General features: G+C 33.5%; 1 pseudogene across 1 annotated transcript; it reads left to right on the top strand.

Annotated features, from left to right (window-relative positions):
• The first annotated feature begins 16,330 nt into the window (after window positions 1–16,330).
• LOC149577638 (uncharacterized) lies at window positions 16,331–20,088 on the top strand (annotated as a pseudogene). Its single transcript, XR_016363723.1, has 2 exons — window positions 16,331–19,338; window positions 19,424–20,088. The product of XR_016363723.1 is annotated as an uncharacterized LOC149577638 (transcript).
• Window positions 20,089–22,585: the final 2,497 nt, after the last annotated feature.

The raw sequence follows: 22,585 nt of genomic DNA on the forward strand, positions 1-22,585 counted from the left end.
TACCACTTGACATAGGGAGGGATTGAGATAACTAGTGCTAAAGGCACACCCAGCTATCCAAGTTGTCTGTGAGAGTAAACATAGTGGAAAAAACACAAAATAAAAACCAGAGGAGATAGAAGAGCCAAAAACGCTTTATAAATTCATTAGACCATTGAATACATGCCTAGTTGTAAGGCCTTCTAGGTTATGGCCAACATTAGAATTCAAATTTGATCCACAATGAAAAATGTTTCATTCCAACTTTACTTCTACTCTTCCTACTCTACTTCCATACTTAAGACTCTACCCAAGGCCCCATTAAATACATACATGACCACAAGTCGGCCTATTGCAAATACTAACAAAATACACCCTTACAATAAATTCTCAAACAAGCCACAAGTTAGCTCTCAGAAAATACATATCACAAAGTAAATGCAAAGGTCAACTCCAACTAGAAACTGCACACATACAATTCAATCAATGAAGGACCAAACAAAATATTGTAACTTGATAAACATAGAAACCAAAGGAACTTGGCAACCAAATGAACTTAGCAACCAAAATGAACTTGGCAACCAAAGGAACTCTACAACAACTACGAACTTGACAAACATAGAGAACTCGATAATGCAAGGCATTGCAACTCAGAAACAACTAAGAAACTCAACAAACATGCTAGATAGAAATACAACCTGGGATGCTCCTACATCAAGAAGATAAGTGAAAATCCAAATGGGAACCAAAAAGCGAGAAGATATATTAAAAAATGTATTATAATTGATCGGTGAAGGTTGTATATGTTGAGGATATTTGAGAAATTATATTATGTTGATTATGTTTGGATTTTTGGGTTTTCACCATATATTTCCCTCAATATCAAAGGGGGAGATTGTTAGGAATTTAAGCCTTTGTCAAAACTTGGATGAGTATCTAAGATATTATATTGATAACTAGTTTTGTCATTGATGACAACATATGTTTCTATGATTTATAACAAACACAGATTTTGTATATCATGGGTTATTTATCTAATTAGTGAAGTTAGTACTTAATAGAATATGATATGCAAGCTAATATGTGTGGAAAAATGAGTATTAACATCATATCTATATTCGTTGAAATTTATGTTGTGTTCTAGATGAGTACAACTTATTTGGTAAAGACTCGTAGAAAACCAACATACAAGAAACAATGACAAAGATAGTTGGTAACATTTTTTTTATATCTTATTGGCAAGAAGTAATGAATATTAGTGAGCTTGGGATATGATAGAAGACTTGTTTAGTGCATATGTTCTAGAGTGAAGAATTTGGGTTAATCTAGAGAGGTTGTTGTTATGTAACATATGGTATATTGTACTACCATATGATTGATAAGGAAGCATGTATTTTATCATTTGCAAATGTAATATCTTTATTGTAACATGTGGGAACCTTAATACATAATAATTATAAAAAATCATATGAAAGTGTCTCTTCCTTGGCATGGACCTTTGTAGTTAAATGTACATTGGGGGACCTCCAACGGTCTAACTAATTAATTATTTGTAAAGGGTATATGTTTTCCTTGGTTGAAAATTATAGACACGAGATATCAGTTGATGATGATAAGATATTTTATGTTGAATGATCATAGAGGAGAAGAGGTGATGTTGAATTGATTGAAGTGGACATCAAAGGAACTATTTTGGCAACTAAGTTGTAGATCAATTAGTTCGTGCTTTTGGACTTGCTATCTTGAAATCTTTGACTTTCACATTTATTGAAGCATTTAGGTAGTGGATTTATTTGTGTCCTATCAACCTGTAATAGGGTTGGAACCTTCTAAAAAGTGTTCAAGATCTCCTAAGAGGATTTGACCTCTAATAGGGACTATTGTACTAAATGCATTATATTTAACTCCTAATAGGTTTATGTCCTTTCACAAGGATCTTATGCATTAGTGCATTACCTTATGGGTGCCATCTACACTAGAGGTTTCCCCTCTAATCAAGGGTTTCCCTAGTAAACAAATCATTATGCTATGGTGTATGGTTTCTTGTTGTTGTGCATCATTGTTTTAATTATTGGAGATCAAATTTATAAGTTTGGATTTAATTATGTTTGGCCATAACCGATCCCCCCCTCCTTCTTGATTGTGTGGAATTTACATCTTGACATTAACATAGGTCTAGAATGAATTTCACATTGGGGTCTTTATGCCATGCTTGAATTGGCTTTTAAGGGCTATTTTTTCAAGAAGGATAAATTCCTTTTTGATAGATTTTATTATAGATAAGTTGATTTAATTATTAAATGTTCCTAATTTTATTGTTCTAGACGCTACTGAATGATTGGATAATTAGAATGAGATTTGAATTGGTGATCCTATCATAATAAAAATACATTGCACTAGTCTTCATATAAAGAATATATTGAATATTCAATTAAAAATTCATGTTTTAACAAATTAGAAATGGTGTGATTTTAGAAGCAATTTGGTTAGAGGAAAGTGAGATAAAGAATTAACTAAGGTGGATCTAATCGTACTAGAAATTATTTGTAGAAGATAAAACCAAAATAATGGGTGTGTGCACCAAGTTGGTGTACAAAAAAGTGGACACCCCCCCCCAAAAAAGGAAAAGTTTTTAATAACCCAATTGGGTTTTCAATAACCTAATCATAACCTAATTAGTTTATTTAAAAGTGAAATGTCATCCAGGGTTGGTATCCAAGCCTTACCATTCTACTTTAATCAACCTGATTGGGTTATTAAGTAATATAATTCAAAAAATCCAATAAGGTTTTCTAAAACCTTATCAAGTTTTCTAAAACCTGATCAGGTCTTTTAGGTTATATTATTTAATAACTTGATTGAGTTTTGTAAACTATATATTGTGATTGTTGTCCATGTTTGAGGGTAATTTTATACCCTCAAACAGAGACAACAACATGTATTGCAGAGGAGAACACCGAAACCCAATCAAGTTTAGCATAAAAAATATTTTTTGATTGCATTTCCATCCATGGGCCTCACAAATGAGGCAAGTCTTCATTCTATTATTTGTTTGTATATTTTTTTATCAAATTTTGTAATGATTTGGCTTTGTAAGTTATATGTTTTCTAATTGTTTTTAAAAATTTTTAATATAGATGCATCAAGGAATCTAAGAAAACAAGGAGAGAAGAAAGACCACCTCCTACACAATCAAATCCTCCACCTATCATGACACAACCACAAAACACTCCACTTGTTGTGACACAACCACAAAACCCTCCACCTATAGTGACACAACCATAAAACCCTCCATTCAATGTTCCCGTTCAACAACCACCGCTTCTTATAAACCTTTCATGCATATAATTACATCATTTAACTACTACACAAGAGGACCTCATAAACAACCTCTCACAAAATAGTGCTAACATTGCGCAAATAGTCAATAGGTTACAGTCATTTGCACTTTCTTACCACTCAACCCTAATGAATACACTTGAATAAATGACCCAAAATGAAAATGAGGTGTCTAGGGAGGTTACAAAATGGGGTGCATGGAGGGATAGGTGTCGTACAGTTTATGTTGATGGCTTATCATATTAGAAAGTGAAAGATAAATACATAAAGAAACATAATATATGTTCTCTTTTCACTGATCCTATATCTGGCAACTCCCTATCACACACAACCAAAACTTTTCCTATTCATTGGTGCACTCATGCTAGGATGAGATCATGTTTCTGGGATAGGCGGTATATGGTATTTAACCCATCACCATGTAATAATTATGAGGTGCCTCTATATGTTTTGAGAAATCTATATTGTGAGTTCATTATTGGTGAGAAGCCAAATTACTTTGACATCCATTAGTTCTAGGGTAGAGGGAGAGGCTCTGTGTAGGATAAACCTAGGCTTTATAGGGTGGTAACACAACATGAGAGGAGAAATACAACATGAAAAATCGTGCCTCATGTTGTGCTCCCATCAATTGTAAAGGAGTATATTGCTTTATATACTCTTCATATGACTACATCATTGATAAATGTTATCATTGAGCATGGATCACATTTAGGTGGTTTTCCTTCACCTATGGCACCCTAACCATCATCAAATGCACCTTTAGGGTCATCACAGATTACAAAATCTCCATCATCATCACCTATGGCACTTTGGTCATCACAACTTATGAAAACTCCATCAGCATAACTTGCACCACTAGTGTCATCTCCGCTTGTGTCACCTGCACCAATAGTGTCACCTCCACTTGTGTCACCTTCACCACTAGTGTCATCCTCACTTGTGCCACCTACATCATCATCATGAGCATCACTATAGTCTTTGGGGCCCAATCAACATTTTTGTTTTAGCTATCAACACATGTGTGATGGAATAGATATGGAGGCACTAAGGATGGAGTGTCATCTCATCCATGTGTACATTGTGGGCATACCTTTTATTCATATGGAGGTGGGTATTTGACACTCACAGATAATTTGATCGAAATGGTCTTTAGTGGACAGGATACATAAGTTTGTTTGTTTGAGTTTTGACATGATATTATTTAATCACCTAAATATTGTAAAAGTAAAAAAATAAATTTATAGATCACTCTAGATTGATATGTGAACAATATGCAATGTAGGATGTAGCAAGCAATACAAGAACACCACAAAGTACTCGTTCTACTAGAGGTGTGAGGCTAGGAGAAAGAACACTTGAGGTAAAGTTTTTTAAATATTCTTAAAAGTACAATAATACATTGGCTTTGAAATATTGTTTCTTAATTGGTATGACACTAACAACCCACTTAAAGACCCTCTTCCGTCTCCTACCATCATTGAAACCCTCCCATTCATCAAATCCATCCAATTCCCTTCCACATCTCGTGCTCCTAGCATTACCCAAACCCCATCTAATGAACCTAATGAGTTTTGACATGATACTATTTAATCACCTAAATATTGTAAAAATAAATAGTTTTTTAAATTTACAGACCACTTTAGATTGATATGTTCAAATAATATGCAATGCAAGGTGTAGCAAGCAGTACGAGAACACCACATAATACTCATTCTAATAGAGGTGTGAGGCTAGGAGCAAGAACACCCAAGGTAAGAAAAAATTTAAATATTCTTAAAAGCACAATAATACATTGGCTTCGAAATATTGTTTCTTAATTGTTATTCTTAAAAGTACAATAATACCTTTCCATCACCTACCTTCATTGAAACCCTCCCAAATTCATCAAATCCATCCAATTCCTATCCACATATCTTGCTCCTAGCATACCCAAACCCCATCTAATGGACCACATGAGTTCATCCTCCATACAACCATCTGCATCGAAGAACCTCCATATAACATAGAGTATCTTGTAGGAGTGTGGAGATCATGAATCTTCACTTTTATTTCTAGACAAGGTGCAAAAAGTTCATTTGTATCTCTCTTTTCCTTCTTGGTCTCTTTGTTTTTAATTTAGGCCTTGTAGTCTTTTTGAGCCCCAATTTTTCCTATCTTTCAACTATCCTCCCAATATTGTCCATCAAGTCCTTCTTGTGTCTTCTTTCCCTCCTATGATCTTATTGTTATTGTACCTTCTTTCCATTTATAACATTATCTCATATTTATAACAATACTCTTTACTATTTTATTGGGCTAGTTGTCAGAGGTTGAAATTTCTCAAATGATGATGCCACACTTTTTGCCATTAACTTTAGCCTTGAGAGCTATGTAGTGTCATAGCTTGCACACCTATCAAGTTTATAATTTGAGTTGAACTCATTATGTGTCTTATTGAATCCTCTTATGTTATATTTGTTTCTTCTTTAGGGTACTTTGTAGAGCTCAAGGTCTAGGGAAAGGGAAGGAAATCAACAAGAACACCAAAACAAAACAAAAAAGGTATTAATTACAAGTTATGCTTATATTTTTAAATTTATTATGAATAAATGTATATACATGTACTCAATATTGATGAATACATGTTGACTTGTTTGTTGTGTATATGTAGAAACAATTTAGTTTTGTAGAGTTGATGAATGCACTTGAGACTGTCAATGTTAAGGCAATAGAAGAGATAAAAATTCATATTTTCCTTCTCATAAATTTTAGGTTATAGTATGCATTTTTTCTATATACATATTAAACAATTCTATTTACCAATGAGTACATTTTTTTTAAAAAAATTTATTATTTAGTTTTAGAGTAATTATCAACATTTTGCCTTATTAACATGTGTTATTTATCTTTTATCTATTACAACACTCTTTGAGAATTCATGCAAATCCTTTCCCATTTCATTTTGTTACAAGTCTTGAGCGTTAAAAGACAAGGTCAAACACAACAGAAGCCAGAGGTATGTATGTAGAGTCTTAGTTGAACCCTCTTTTGATCTCAATTTGGATTGCTTGTATGTGTGATAGAAATCTCTATTTCCTACTCTATAATTCTAACATTTTATTACTTATCATACAAGTTGTGCCTCTCACCAACATTGATTCATCAACAATTGTGCCTCCTACTAGCACAAGAGATCCACCTTAGGTTGTAGTATGTTTTTTTATTTTAAAACTCTATTTGGAATCCCTAATGCCACTCTATAATGCTAACATTTTATTGCTTACCATATAGGTTGTGCCTCATACTAGCACTGATTCAACAATGGTTGTACCTCCTACTAGCATGAGAGATTTAGCTTAGGCTACAATACATTTTTTTGGTTTTTATTCTATTTGGAATCCTTAACACCTACTCTACAATTCTAACATTTTATCACTTACCATATAGCTTGTGCCTCATACCAACATTGATTCATTAGTGCTTGTACCTCCTGCTAGGACGGGAGATCTAGCTCAAGCTACAATATTTAATTTTTTTTTTTTACTCTGTTTGGAATCCCTAATGCTAAAATTTTATCACTTACCATACATGTTGTGCCTCATACTAGCACTACTTCATTTGTGGTTGTACCTCCTACTAGCATGGGAGATATAGCTCAGGCTATCGTACATTTTTTTGTTCTTTTTACTCTCTTTGGAATCCCTTGTGCCACTCTATAATGCTAACATTTGATCACTTACCATATAGGTTGTGCCTCATACCAGCACTGATTCATCAGTGGTTTTTCCACCTATGAGCATTGATTTATTTATAGTTGTGTCTCTCATCATCACTCTACCTCATCATTTTGTTAGGAGTCCCACCCATTGATGAAGGAGCCCATTACCGTTATCATTTAGTCCAACTTTGGGACAAAGGGATGAGGTAATGAATGACTCAACTATCCACAATTTAGAACCCAATTTCTAGTTATTTTCATATAACTTATAGATAAGATATTTGATAGTGTATTTTAATTTTTCTTCTATAGACACTTGGCAAGCCACAAACTACATCAAAGAGGCTCAATTTTGATGATCTTGCATAGTCATAGATATCGATAGTGATATACAAATGTAGTTGTGGTCATCACGTGACATTGACATATATTCAACTTTTGTATTGTATATATTCAAGATTTGTATTGTGCACATTCGACACTTCTATTGTATACATTCAACACTAATGCACAATATTTACATCTCCTATCAATTATATATAAAAAAATTGGCATCTAAATATGCACATGTTCAACATCTCTTATCAAATTTTTATACAAAATATGGCATCTAAATATGCACATGTTACATGTCTTCTTCTTGTTATATACAAAATTTGGCATCTAAATATGCACATGTGACATCTCTTATTGGATTTTTATACAAAATATGGCATATAAATATACACATGTTACATGTCTTATCAGTTTTATATACAAAATTTGGCATCTAAATATACACATGTGATATCTCTTATCAAATTTATATACAAAATTTGGCATCTACATATGCACAACACTGTGAAGTTGCAATATTTTGCATAACATATATATGAAATTTTCAAAATTATTCTACCATATGTAGAATGATTTAGCTATATAGCACACAATCAATCAAGGGAACCTTCTGGATTAGCTCTAACCCTTATTGTATTAGGTAGTGCCTCATGATAAGACTCACATTCTTTCTATAAATTCTTATTAAGAAGCCTACCACAATATGGTATCAATTGAATATTTGTTGCAACAATAAGGTTAGAGTAATGAAGAATATGTTAGTGTGTCTCAAAATCCTTAAATAACAACATGGTAGAATTCTTGATAGGGTACCTACATTTAATTGTAAAGATAATTTAAAGTCAAAATTGATACATTATACATGGCAAATTGAATTAAAGAGATCTTCATAGAAGGGGAAAAAAATATACTACCTTCTAAGCCATGTGCCTATCACAACGATGGATCCTATTGGGTACTCAATATCCTCACCATCAATGACTATAGCTATCAATTTCTTTTTGGGTTCAATACACCAACATAGAAAGTAATTTGTTCCTTCATCATTATTCTCATATGCAATAACTACATATACATGACCTTCTATAGAAGGATACATTAATGGAAAAATTGAAAGTAATATATTTTAACCAAGTATTAAATTAATAACTTAGTACCTGGTTCAACTAGGTCAGATACATGCTCAAAATTTGTTGATGCTTCAACCTAGTTGAGTTGTAGTGTTGTAGGAAGTTGATATGAATCAATTGGATGCAAAGGTCTACAAGACCATTGGTGAAGCCACTCTTTTGATTCACATTCATCCCATAAATGATGCATACATAAAGAGAAAAAGTATGTAAGCTTTCTAGTATGAATAGCTAGTGATGTTGCATTTGAACTTCGAAATGAATGCATCCCACTTGATCATGTAAGAGTACAAAAATCTTGTAAATTTTTAACTTTAGGTTTATGTATCAACCAAAAATATCTAGAAACCATAGATTTACTTGTATTACCTAGTCCCATCGTAGAATTGCACCATTGGACAATTGTTTTCTATAATATTGCACCACCTTCGTACTTTAATTCCTCTCTATTAGTGGCTCTTTTCACACATGCTCCAATACCATCATGCTCCCCCTTTCCATTTCCTGCCTTAGTGAAAATCCAAAAATGTTTCACTCCACTTGTCACATGCATCCTACTTAACCAATAGAACATCCTTGCATTTTGGAATTGTGTGGTGCAATTGTCTGACCATATAATGTGCTGATTGTATCCTTAATCTCTTTCCCTCAAATTGTCATAGAAAACTTTAAAACATCCTTGCACAAACTTTGATGAATGAATTTGATCATCATTGATATAGAAGTGATACTCTCTTAATACTTTGCTATCATCTCTCTGCTATCATGTCCATGGATAAATGCCATGTGTACAAAAATTGATACTTGTATAGAGTTGTAATACATTGATTGTACTTCATTTTGAGGTTTTAGTGTATAGTTTTCAGTGAAGTAAACAACCGACACAATCATATCCAAGGGAAAAGTGTCCTTACACAACTTGAATTGCTCATCTAACCATCTAGCTCTATGTGTATGACCTATGTAGTCATAAACTATTTTCTCTTGAAGCAATTTCATAAAATCAGCTACACATACATCACTTTCACTAATTTACATCTCTTTAATTATTTTCCATCTTTAACACCATATATAATTTTCTCATACTTTCCAAGAGAGACTAGTGTCTTACCAATTTCATATGTGCTATCTAGATGTAGGCATCTATGCAAATTTTGCAAATCACCACATTGAGGGCAAAAACCTTTCAAACACATGGTTTTATAATAAATGCATCCATCATCTCATTTACATAGTACACTTACAATAAATTCTCTTGGTGACTTAGGAGGTAATTGTAGACCACATTCCTGCAATATTTTGGTAGTATGCAAAGGACAACATATATAACGATAGATATCATAATGCATAGAAAACTCAACATGAACCCTACAACAACATGTAGTGTGTGTATGATTTATCTTAACATAGAATGGTTTCATCATCTCAAAAGACCTTTGGCTGATTTTAATTTGAGAAAATCTTTGAAAAAATATTTCATAAAATTGTGTTTGAGTCATATCCAAAAAATGTTTTGCATGTGGCTCACGATTTGTTTTTCCAATTTGTCTTTTACCAACATATTTTTGGTTTGGTGAAGCCCTTATGCTATCACACCAAAGTTCTTTTTTAATGTTCATAGCGCATCAACAATAATGTATCCTTACGAGGGAGTCTACCTTGGAATGACCAAAAAAAAATCTCATTAGAATTCTCAATTTTCTCTCACCTCATTAAGGCTTTGAGTAATGTTGTTCTACTTATCCTTAATGATTTACTTGTTTTTCTTACCATATGCATTTTTGTCATTTCCTTTCCCATTATGGTTGATGTGAGGACCCGTCGACTTGTATTAGCATCTTTAGTACATGCTTTTGAACCAATGGATTGGTATGCGTCAAAGATATTTCTAGCAATGTTTCTTTCACTACTATTTTTCAGATGTTCTTAACCCCAAAATTATCATTGTCTCTCTAAATTTTAGATTTTTAACCATTTCAACAAGAAGTTGGCATCTTCCACTTTGATTTAAATTTTCAAAATAGTTAATCCAAATCTTTTGAACAATTCTACTACAATTTATTTCTAATGTTTTATCATGCATTGGCTTCAAAATATTTTCATCACTATTAATTACAAACTTTGGTTTTCTACGAATTATTCTAGGATATGTTGATGTATGTGCATGCTCTATATTTTCATTACTTACATCATGTGCATTCATCGTTTCAACTTGAGATGTTGCATTAGGGTCATCAAGTGATGCAAGTGTATTTGTCATAATCATTTCAATTCAGGTACATTTGTCAAATTAGGCGTGTTTGTGACATCAATATCAATAGGTAGATTTTCATCACTTACATTGGAGGAATTTGATGGTGTACCTTCATGTAATCTCCTCATACACTCCTTTGTTTTTGCCTTTGTTGCCTCTCATTTTTCAGTCGTTCCTCTCTTGTTATTTCCCATGATTGTAGATGCAAATTACCCTACAAACAATAACATGAATAAAATAGACAAAAAAATACAAACCTAAACAAATTTGCATGATTATTTTATGTTCAAACATAAGATGCTAACATAAAATAAGATGTTGGTACATGAAAAATATAAAATTTAGCATTTCCAAGCACAAAAAACCTTACACTTGCATACCTGGTACAAAAATACATGTGAAACAGTAGTAGAATCTGGTGGACCACACTGAAATGACATAATAACTACTGACATGCTATTTTATTTACATTTTTCAATTACTTGGTCAGGTTTTGTATAACTTGATTGGGTTATTGAGTCCTAACTACATTATCCATATGGACAAATAACCCAACCAAGTTCTGTATTACTACTACACAAAGGTAGATTGAAGGAGGAAAGGAGTGATGGAGAGAATGAGAGAGAGAAGGTGAGGCTAAGATAAAGAGATATAAGGGGATACAAAGAGGGTGAGGGAATAAGAGAGAAATAGAGAGAGAAAGGGGGGGGGGGGTGAGAGAAAGAGAGAGAGAGAAGAGGATAGGAGAAATAAAGATAGAGGGGATATGAGAGAGAGATTAGGGGAGATTAATGGATATGATAGAAATAGAGAGTGAGTGAGTGAGTGAGTGTGTGAGTGAGTGTGTGTGTGTGTGTGTGTGGGTGAGAGAGAGAGAGAGAGAGAGAGAGAGAGAGAGAATGGGGATGAGAGAAAGAGAGAGAGAGAGAGAGAAGAGCATAGGAGAAATAGAGATAGAGGGGATATGAGAGAGAGATTAGGGGAGATTAGTGGATATGATAGAGAGAGAGAGAGAGAGAGAGAGAGAGAGAGAGAGAGAGAGAGAGAGAGAGAGAGAGAGAGATTAGGAAATATGATAGAAAGAGTGTGTGTGTGTGTGTGTGTGTGTGTGTGTGAGAGAGAGGGGGGATATGACAAAGAGAAAATGAGGGATAGAGAGGATGAGATGGAGAGAAGAATTAGAGGATATGATAGAAAGAGTGAGAAAGAGAAGGGGGATAGGAGAAAGATAGAGGGGGATGAGAGAGAGAGATTAGGGGAGATTAGGAGATATGATAGAAAGAGTGAGAGTGAGAGAGAGAGAGAGAGAGAGAGAGAGAGAGAGAGAGAGAGAGAGAGGGGGAGGGAGGGAGGGAGGGAGGGGTGATTGGAGAGAGAGGATAGAGAGAGATTAGTGGATATGATATAAAGAGTTAGAGAGAGAAGGGGACAGGAGAAATAAAGATAGTGATAGGATAAAAAGCGAAAATGAGAGAGATGGAGAGAGAGAGGATGGGATGGAGATAAAGATTGGGAGATATGATAGACACTTGCTTAGTATAATGGTGAAGTGGGTATCTCCAAAATCACCACCATAATCTTACACGCCTTCTTAGCTTTCTAACCATATATTTTTGTTCTTTTTTTGGATAACATTAACATTGTAAACTTTAAGGCAAGAGCCTATAACACAATGGTAAATTGTGAGTCTCTTATCTAAGAGGTCTTGAGTTTGACTCTACACAAGGTTAATAAATAATAATAATTAATCACATAACATAATAATAATGAATCTTGGCTTCAATCTCTTACTAATAAAAAAAAAAAAAACCATTGTAAACTTTAATTACTTTTTACCAATGCCTTGGCATTCCTCATAGACTATATGTCTACCATTTTTTTAATAACTTTTGATATACTTAACCAAATTCAAAATAAATTGCATATTAATGTTCTACACTTGATTATATACACTTTAAAAAAAAAAAAAAGTTTCCATTTTCAATTATTTTGATGCAAGTTATGCTTAGCTCACGAACAGGTACCAAAATTTTAGGATGTAGTCTCTTCAATAATTCATAACAAAAAAAAATACTCATCATAAAATTACAAAAATACATAATTTCTAGATATGACTCTTAACTATCATCCTACTAAAGGGATATGCAAAATATTAAATATAACTATGTATTTTGTGTTGTACATGAAAACAACTACGTTATGTTTTCTAAAAAAAATTAGGAATTATTTTTCATGTGCACAGGGTTTGACCCACTTAATCTTATCCATTTTGTAAAAACTCTAGTAGTTTAGAAAGTAGATTCAAGGTACTACAATTTATATGTTTTACGCATCTTGTCATTTTTAGTGGATGACCCTCAAATGTCTCGTCCAAGTTCAAGTTTACCTGATTTCAAGAAAAAAAAAGGTGTCCACTTATACCCCACTTTTTGTACACCATCTCGGTGCACTTACCCTCGTAGCGTTAGATTGTGGTGATTGATCAGAGAAATATTGTACATACTCCATAATTCCTCACCGGGGTTCACGGCTAGGCTGGACCTCAAGCAGGAGTTTGGAGGCAGCAACCCCCAATACAGCTAGGGCTGATAGGCCACAAGGAAAAAAAAATTGGGCCCTATTTTATTGGGATTTTGGGCCTACATGTAATTATTAATTGTAACCCTAAAGCGGTAAAAATACTTGTATAAAAGGGCTTAGGGTTAGGGATTATTTCGTAGTGGTGATGCAAAAATTGGTTCTTGCGGCAGTATTGAGCTGTAAGGGATTACAGATTGTAATCAAGTTGTAATCACTGGATTGTAATAATATCAAACTTTCTGTTTGGCGGACATAGCCCAGGGATTGGGTGAACCATGTTAAATCTTGGTGTCTTGTGTTCTTTTTTGTGTGATCTATTATTTTTTTATATTGGTTATATTTGCATGTAATTGTTATTTTTGCCTACGGTTTAATCCTAACAAGTAGGTGTATTTGGTATAGGATCGTAGTTTAGTTTGGATCATTAGCGATAAATCACATTAAACTTGCAATTCAAATTAATTTATGTCAAGTTATATACTATAAATCTTCATATAAACAATAAAACAATATATTTACACATAAATTGAAATAAATACAAAATTAGTTAATCAATTAACTATTCACTTTTTACAATTCCAACTCCTAAATTATCATTCTAAAATATAAAATTTGTTCATTCTCAAGTCAATAGATTATGAGTCATGTGTTGTCCTCTAGTTTCTATTTCTAAACGACTTTCACACCTAAAACAAGTCTTCCAACTTATATTATCAATAAGTCAATGTTGATTCAAATACTATAGAATTGAATCCTCGTAGCAATATCACAATATGACTTGGTGTGGAAAATATCTCTTACTTATTAATAAAAAGGAAATCTATATTTCCTAATTTTTTAATTCAACCACTACACTAATAGTGAAATAAAAATATACATACATAAAAAAATAATATACTTTTTTCAACATTTTTACCTTCCTTTATCAAAAATCAAATTAAAAAAATCAAATACTTAAAAAAAATTTCTCACATGCCCCTTCTTTTCTATCCTAATGATTGTTACACCCAAATCATGTTGTTATACTTATCTTGTAGAAAAATATGTGCGCTTCCTTCAATTCTACCAGAAACCTATTTATTTTTAATTTATCGTACTTTATATAGCAATTAATCATTTAATATTTTTCCATGTCCTTGGAAGAGCACAAGAATTATTTGAACCTCGACGAGGAAATTAACAATTGGATTCAACAACCCGTGCTTTTCTCGCTTCCAATTTAGTGGGAAATACTTTTTAGGATGGCATCATAATATGATGTTTATTAAAATATTTTCCCTAAAAAGGAGCTGACGATTTTTTAGCAAGGAAAATTACTAATTAATCTTCTTTGAGATACCAAGTCTAATGCATTTTCCACTGTTTCTTTCGCAGCTTATAAAGGTCAAGGAAGAAAATAAATGTATTATTGATTTGCAATTTAAGTATTTTTAATGCCTATAAAGTTTAAAATTTAAAATTAATTAAATATATATATATTGTTTATAATTTAAAATTTGACATTGAAAGAATTAAAATTAGTTTAATTAAGTGTCTAAATATTAATGGTTTATATGATATTAAAAAAATGAAAAATATATAGTTTGAATTTTTTTTCCACAAATATTTGTTAATTCTATCATTTTATAAATTATAACTACTAATCATTAATTTTGATATGAATTGAGAACAAGTGATTATTGATTAAGAGCTAGTATAAGAATTTATATAAATTATTATTTAGCAATTGCATTTTTTAAGAAAATGTCTAATTTAGAGAAAACTTAAATATAAAGATTACAAGATATAACACTAATCACAATAACAATAACAATAACAATATTTGTCATGAAGTGGAGTCCCTAGTACAAACACAGACTAAGATTGAAAGAAAATGTTTTTTTTCATGACTTTGAAATGTCTGGTGTAGAAATAACATAGTTATGTGAATTTTAGAAATAAGGAAAAATTTATTTCTCATTGCAAGTGACTTTAGATGCAAAATAGTGTGTTAAGACTTATTTAGAGGCTTTCTTAAGGTCCCCATGATGCAAGTAGGGTTTTGATAAACAAAGCCCAACAATGACCAATCAAAGTTCACTTTCAATCCTAGAACTGTAGGAATATTTATTTCTACTTTTTTTTTTTCATTGTGGCACAAATAATATTATGATTTTTAAAAAAGAAAAATAACATTAGCAAAAATCCCAAGAGTTAATTAGAAAAAAAAAACTTTAAAAATTAAAATAATAATAAGATAGACAGAGACATTGCAAATGTAATTTAATAATACTAACAAACTGATGATAAAAAAAAGGGTAAAAATAAGTCTCCAAGCAAAACATATATATATATATATATATATATATATATATATATATATATATATAGAGTTGGTATAGCTAACTTCACAATATATCATATTTCTTATAGTTTTTTCTTATAGTTTTATTCTATGTACTGGATATTACACATGATTTAGAATTTCTTATAGATACTAAAAAATTAATTTTTTCCTTAATGTAGTCCAAGACTTCAATACTTTATCTTTCAATAACTATACACTACATTATTTCAAAAATTATGCCCTCCATACTATAGGTGCAAATCAAGTTGCCTAACTTCTCTAATTAAAACTTATAATTATTTAGAGTACAAATAGATGACTGTAATATTGTCTACAATAGAATTTTACACTACCTAATAATTTGAAGTACCCAGTTATCAGTTTTATAAATTTATACTGCCTAATTTATCTGATTTATAATAAAACCAATTCGAATTTTTCTCAAAATGAAAAAACTGCAAATATAAGTATCAAATTCTGGATCTGAACTGGGACCCGCTAACAAAAAAAAGTCAGTTTTCCACAGTCTAGTCCATCATCACCATAGAAAAGTTCAAGAATATGGACCCTCATTTGTTAAAAAGTCCGCTAATTTTCCAACAATGTCAGAAGTTTTAAGGGCCCACTTTATAGGAAGTACCCGAGTTTGTTGGATCCAAGATTGTTGGATAAAGACCTTGCCTCCCTCAGAATTACACCTCCAGCTTAGGAAACTGCTGATTGTTGCCGAAATTTAGAATGAGCTCGCTTACAGTCAGTGCGATACGATTGGCGTGCATCCTTGTAGCATTTCAGACACAATGCGTTGAAGCAGTGAATAATGATGGAATCGTTCTACTTCATCTTCTCAACAACTTCACCTCTCCCGCAAACTTGTTCAGCAGCTGGAACTCCTCTCACAAGTACCCCTGCCTCTGGAAAGGAGTCACCTGCAATCCAGATCACACGGTGAGTAAACTTGATCTTTCTCAAAGCAAACTCTCTGGAAAGCTTTCTTCAGCTATCTCTGGTTTATACAATTTGAAAGAACTCGATTTGAGCTTTAACAATCTCTCTGGCACCATTCCTCCTGATCTAGGAAATTGCACGCAGTTGGAGAATTTAGATCTCTCCCAGAATTGTCTCCATGGGAAAATCCCTGTCCAACTCGGTAACCTCAAAAGGCTAAAATCTTTGTTCCTCTATGATAATTTCCTCAACGGAAGCATTCCTGTCTCCATTTTTAAGCTTCCCCTGTTGGAGGTGATTTATTTGTGTACCAATAATTTGACAGGAGGAATCCCGTCAAATGTTGGAAATCTCACCCGACTCTCCAAACTCTGGTTGGGAGATAATTCCTTAGTTGGAGAGATACCCAAATCCATTACAAATTGTAGGAATCTAGTAGAGCTTTATGTGGAAAAGAATCTGCTAGTTGGGGAGTTGCCTCAATCTCTCGGCCGGCTTTCAAACTTACAACATGTGTATGTTACTTCCAATAAGCTTGGAGGCAACATCCCAAAATCACTTGCTAACTGCACAAATCTCATTGAAGTTGAATTTTCAGACAATCAATTCAGTGGAGAAATACCTTGGGAACTTGGGAAGTGCAGCAATCTCACCATGACTTTTGCCACTCAGAATCGGCTCACAGGGCGCATACCTTCCTCGCTTGGATCGCTTCAATTTTTGAAGCAGCTTTACTTGAACGAAAACTTTTTGTCCGGTGGCATCCCAGCAGAGCTTGGGAATTGCAGTCTTCTGGAGGAGCTCAGCTTACATACAAACAAACTTGAGGGTTTCATTCCTCCCGATTTGGGTCGACTCGGGCATTTGCAAATTTTGTTCCTGGCCGAAAATTCACTCCATGGCCCAATTCCTCCCCTGCTCTTCAAGGCAAGGAGCTTACGGGAACTTTATCTCTATAACAACAGTCTCAGGGGAAGCATATCTCCAAAAATTTGCAATCTCACACAGTTAGAATACTTATTTCTGTTTGATAACCAGCTATCAGGCCCAATACCTGCAGAATTGGGCGCCAGAAACAGTCTGAAAGGAATTGATCTAACGGGGAACCGGCTAACAGGGACAATACCTTCAGATCTCTGCTCTTCAGGGCAATTGGAGTTGCTACTAGTGGGAAATAATGAGTTGGAAGGGAACATTCCTCGGGAAACTGGTCGATGCCAGAGCTTGACACGACTGATCCTGAGTCACAACAATCTAAGTGGTGTCCTTCCTTCAGATTTTCTGGGTTCCAAATCAGTTATTGATTATGTGGACATGAGCCATAATAAGCTGCAAGGAAGAATACCAGGAAGCCTTGGGCACTGTAAAAATCTGAGCTCCATTGACCTGTCCGTGAATCAACTGAATGGTAGCCTTCCTGCAGAATTTGGACAACTCTCCAAGCTACACCGTTTGAACCTTTCCTCTAATGCCCTGACTGGTCCGCTTCCTCGGGAGCTAGGTAATGCTTCTCTTCTGTATTTGCTGGATATGAGTTTTAATTCTTTTAATGGCTCTCTGCCGGACCAATTAGCCAGGCTACAAAAATTGGAGCATCTAATGTTACAAGGAAACCGTCTTGGGGGAAGCATTCCGGTTTGGATTTCCGATTTTGGACAATTGCTGCAACTTAATTTGGGGCATAATCAATTCCAAGGTCAAATACCCTCCTCGTTAGGAAATCTAGGAAATCTGGAAATTGGTTTAAACATAGGCAAGAACAAATTGAGTGGAGCAATTCCAGAGACACTGGGAAATCTAAATAGACTAGAGAGAATGGATTTGTCATCGAACAATCTCTCCGGCATCATTCCATCTGCATTTGAGAACCTTTTGTCCCTCGACGCAGTAAACATCTCCAACAACAAGCTGAGCGGATGCATACCCAAGTCATGGTTGAAGTTATGGAATTCATCCTCAAGCTCATTCACTGGCAATCCAGGATTGTGTGAAGCAGAGAAACAGGGGAGTCTCTGTAAATGCAGGGGCGATATTCCTCCGTCTAAGCAGGAAATCAAACGTTTTGGCAATGTCAATATAGTCCTTGTTGTGATTGGATCAGCTCTGTTCTCTTGTTTCATAGTTGCTGTGATTTCGTGGAGGATTTTAACCCCCAAACCGAGATCCACGCTCGAAGCAGGAGCAGAAGTGCCGGCCGGACTACAGGAAGTTTTTCAATTAACGGACAATCTGAGCGAGAAGTATGTAATTGGTAAAGGCGGAAAAGGGGTTGTTTACAGGGTAGAGCTGCCTTCCGGTGAGCTGTGTGCTTTGAAGACGATACAGTTAACTCCGAGACACAAAGAGGAGAGCAGCATAAGGAGGGAGATCAAAACAGCCGGGCATGTTCGTCACAGAAATCTAGTTAAACTGTTGGATTTCTGGCAAGTGCAAGATCGTGGATATATTCTATACGAATTCATGTCCAACGGGAGTTTGAACCATGTGTTGCATGAGATCAATCCACCCTCATCTTTAGGATGGGATATCCGTTACAAGATTGCCATTGGTACAGCTCATGCTCTATCATACCTCCACCATGACTGCAAACCAGGGATCATACACAGTGATATCAAGCCCTGCAATGTACTGCTGGATTCAGATATGGAACCCCATCTTTCTGATTTCGGGATTGCCCAACTCATGGACAGGTCCATTACTGTCGATTCTTCCTCAGTTATAGGTACTTTGGGCTACATTGCACCTGGTAAGAGAATGTCTGAATTACTTTTTCTGTTCTATAATTTTGGCTTTGCTTTTCTGACATAAACTTTCATGGGCTCTGGCTGCAGAACGTGGGCATTCAACCAGAATGACAGAGAAGATGGACGTGTATAGCTATGGCGTGATGTTGTTGGAATTGATGACGAGGAAAACTGCAGTGGATTCGAGTTTTGCAGAGGGGATGGACATTGTGAGATGGGTGAAATCATACGGTGGAAGGGAAGAAGTAGTGATCGATGAAGGGCTTAGTGATGAAGCAATTGACTCGGCCGCCAAAGGAAGCATGGTGGACATGATTAGAATTGGGCTGAAATGTGCAGAGGATAATGCAGAGGAAAGGCCCTCCATGAGAGAAGTGGTGAAGATGTTGAGAGATATCAGGCCCCAGAAATATATTCAGAGTGGAGTTTTGAAATGTCCAAGTGAGTATGTCTAGGATTGTTGATTGGTATTGTGCGTAGTCTTTCCTAGCAGCTGTTAGAGTTTGTTTGTTCGATATTTGGAGATTGTTTTAAACTTACAGATGTTTATGTCTCATCTCAAACAGGAGCTTCGATTCAGTTGTGTAACATTTTTTTTTTTTTATAGATTTTTTAAGTTTTAGTTTTTTGGTTTGCACTTGCATGTGTAATAGTAGCAGTACTTTATTAGTTTAGGGAGGTCTAAGGGTTATGTCTAGAGGAAAATCTTTGTAACTTAATATATGATGGATTTATATTGTTAATTATGTTTATATTTTGTTAGTACAAATTTGAGATATTTATATTATTTTGTAAAATAATATATAATTATTTAAATGTTAAATTTAGTTATAGTTAATTGGGAAAAAAATATTGAACATTTTAATTGTTAAAAGATAAATATTTAAAAACTAAGATCATCATATTGATATACAATTTGTTCACAAAATAATACGTTATAATTTAAAATATTCTATTTGTAACTTAAAGATCAAACTATATGAGTATATATAGGACTCTCTATGTTTCATCATTAAGGGTTTAGTTATGTCTAGGATTGTTCGTAGTTATTGTGCCCAATCTCTCATATTAGACTATCGGCTATTAGAGCTTGTTTGTATGATATTTGGAGATTGTTTTAAACTTATAGATGTTTTTGTAGAAGCATTGTTCCATCCCAAATAGGAACTTAGATTTGAGGTCATATTTTTGTTTGGTAGTTGCATGTAATATGAGTAGTACTTAGAATTAGTTAAGGGAGATGAAAGGGTTATGATGATAGGAAAATCTTTGTAACTTAATATATGATGGATTTACATTGTTAATTATATCTATATTTTGTTAGTATAATTTTTAGATGCTTATAGTATTTTATAAAATAGTAGAAAATTAATTAAATTATATATTAACTTATAGTCAATTGAAAAAAAGATTTAAACATTTTTAATGTTAAAAGATAAAATATTTAACAACTATGATCATTGAATTGATATGTAATCTACTCACAACCTAGCACATAGAAACATTTGATTAATCCTACTTGTAAATAAAACATCAAATTATGTTAACTAAATGAAAAATTAAAAAACAAGTATGCATCAATGATCAACATGAGGAAACAAATATCTTTACATGAAAAATTTAAAGGAGGAAAAACTAGAGTGGGAGTTAACTCATGATATATGAAATAGCTATTGCAATATTTATTTTATGGTTCATTGCCTAAGGAAGCTCAATGCTTTAAGAGAAGATTTGCTAAGGTACAATGATATAAAGGCCTTCTAAGGGGATACATTGTCTCAAAGTAGAATACATGTTATATCAAACAAGAAAAACATGAACTAAACTACTATAGAAGAAGCATCTATCGTATGCTATATTGTAGAGTTATTTCATATAGTTGTTCCCATCAAACTTACTTTGCACACTTCATACTCAAAGACACATTATTCAACACACTCTTCATATATTATTTTTTATTTTATTTATATCCTCTACATAATCCCATAACACCCCATAAGTCGGTTCCAAAAAGTGATTTTTAGATTAAACATTGTCAATTATCTACCAAATCACTTCTCTTGCATTTATAATATACAAATGGTTCAATATATTTTTCATTATTCACTAGTCAAATAGTATTCTTCTTTTCATAATGGTTTATAATGGTTTGCAAGTCTTGGGAGATTGATTTCTCCTTTATCCAAAATTGGAGTGAGGCTAAAGGTTTGAATCCCCTTGGGTAATACTAAGAGGAGATTGTTGGAATGTGTTTGGCATATCCCTTCAAGATTTAAGCATGATTTTATAGCCTCCTATTAGATCCTTAAATGTCATGGTATCAATGTGATGAATAGATGCAACTTTTGTGATAACTGACTACCTCAACTCCATACATTTCCTAAATTCTATAGATGAGAAATATTTATTCTTCACCAAAACTAGTTTTCCATGGATGAGGGACACCCATTTCGTCTTCTTCTCTTGCATTAGTCTTCTCTAGAGGACTAGATCATTATTTTCATCACCCTCGTCCCGTATCACATGAACTTTAGAGGTTGGTAATTCTATGATGGATACATCTAGTATCTTCTCCACATTAGAATCATCTCAAGTCACATCCTCCTACTTCATCTTGTTAAAGATTGTTGCAGTGAACTCTTTTCCTTCTAGAATTCATCTTTGTCATCCTTAGTTCTCACACATCACGTTTTTTTCCATTTTCTTCAATTCCTTAATTCCCAAGGATGCCTCTAAATTTACATGTGGTTTTTTCATCATCAAACAATGAATTTCCAGCCTATCTAAGAGCTTTTTCTCTTAAGTATGCTTTCATCTTGATTATTTATCACTTAAAGCATCATCAAGACACTCCATATTTTGATCCAAAATATCACTTATGGTCACATAACACTTTATCATGTGTATATGAGATTGTTGCCTTTGTTGATTTTTGGCAGCTTAGTTGGATAAATTATGAGACTAAAGTGAATATATGTGTATGTGTGTGCACGTTGCACGTGTGTGAGAGAGATATATATCTATCTATATATATAAATTAAATATATATTATTATCTGAGAAATTATATATTTATATAATCGTGTGTTATTTTATTAGAGAAGTTAATACAATGATATTTATATGTCTATATATATATATATATATATGTGTTTGTGTGTGTGATAAAATTATCATTATATTAATGAATAGTCATAGGACATGTCTACTCTTGATTTTTCCTTTAATATAACTAGCACTTACACCTAAA

Source organism: Cupressus sempervirens, chromosome 1, assembly GCF_028749045.1.
Source record: "Cupressus sempervirens isolate cs-2001-9-10 chromosome 1, ASM2874904v1, whole genome shotgun sequence".
NCBI classification, from domain to species: Eukaryota; Viridiplantae; Streptophyta; class Pinopsida; order Cupressales; family Cupressaceae; genus Cupressus; species Cupressus sempervirens.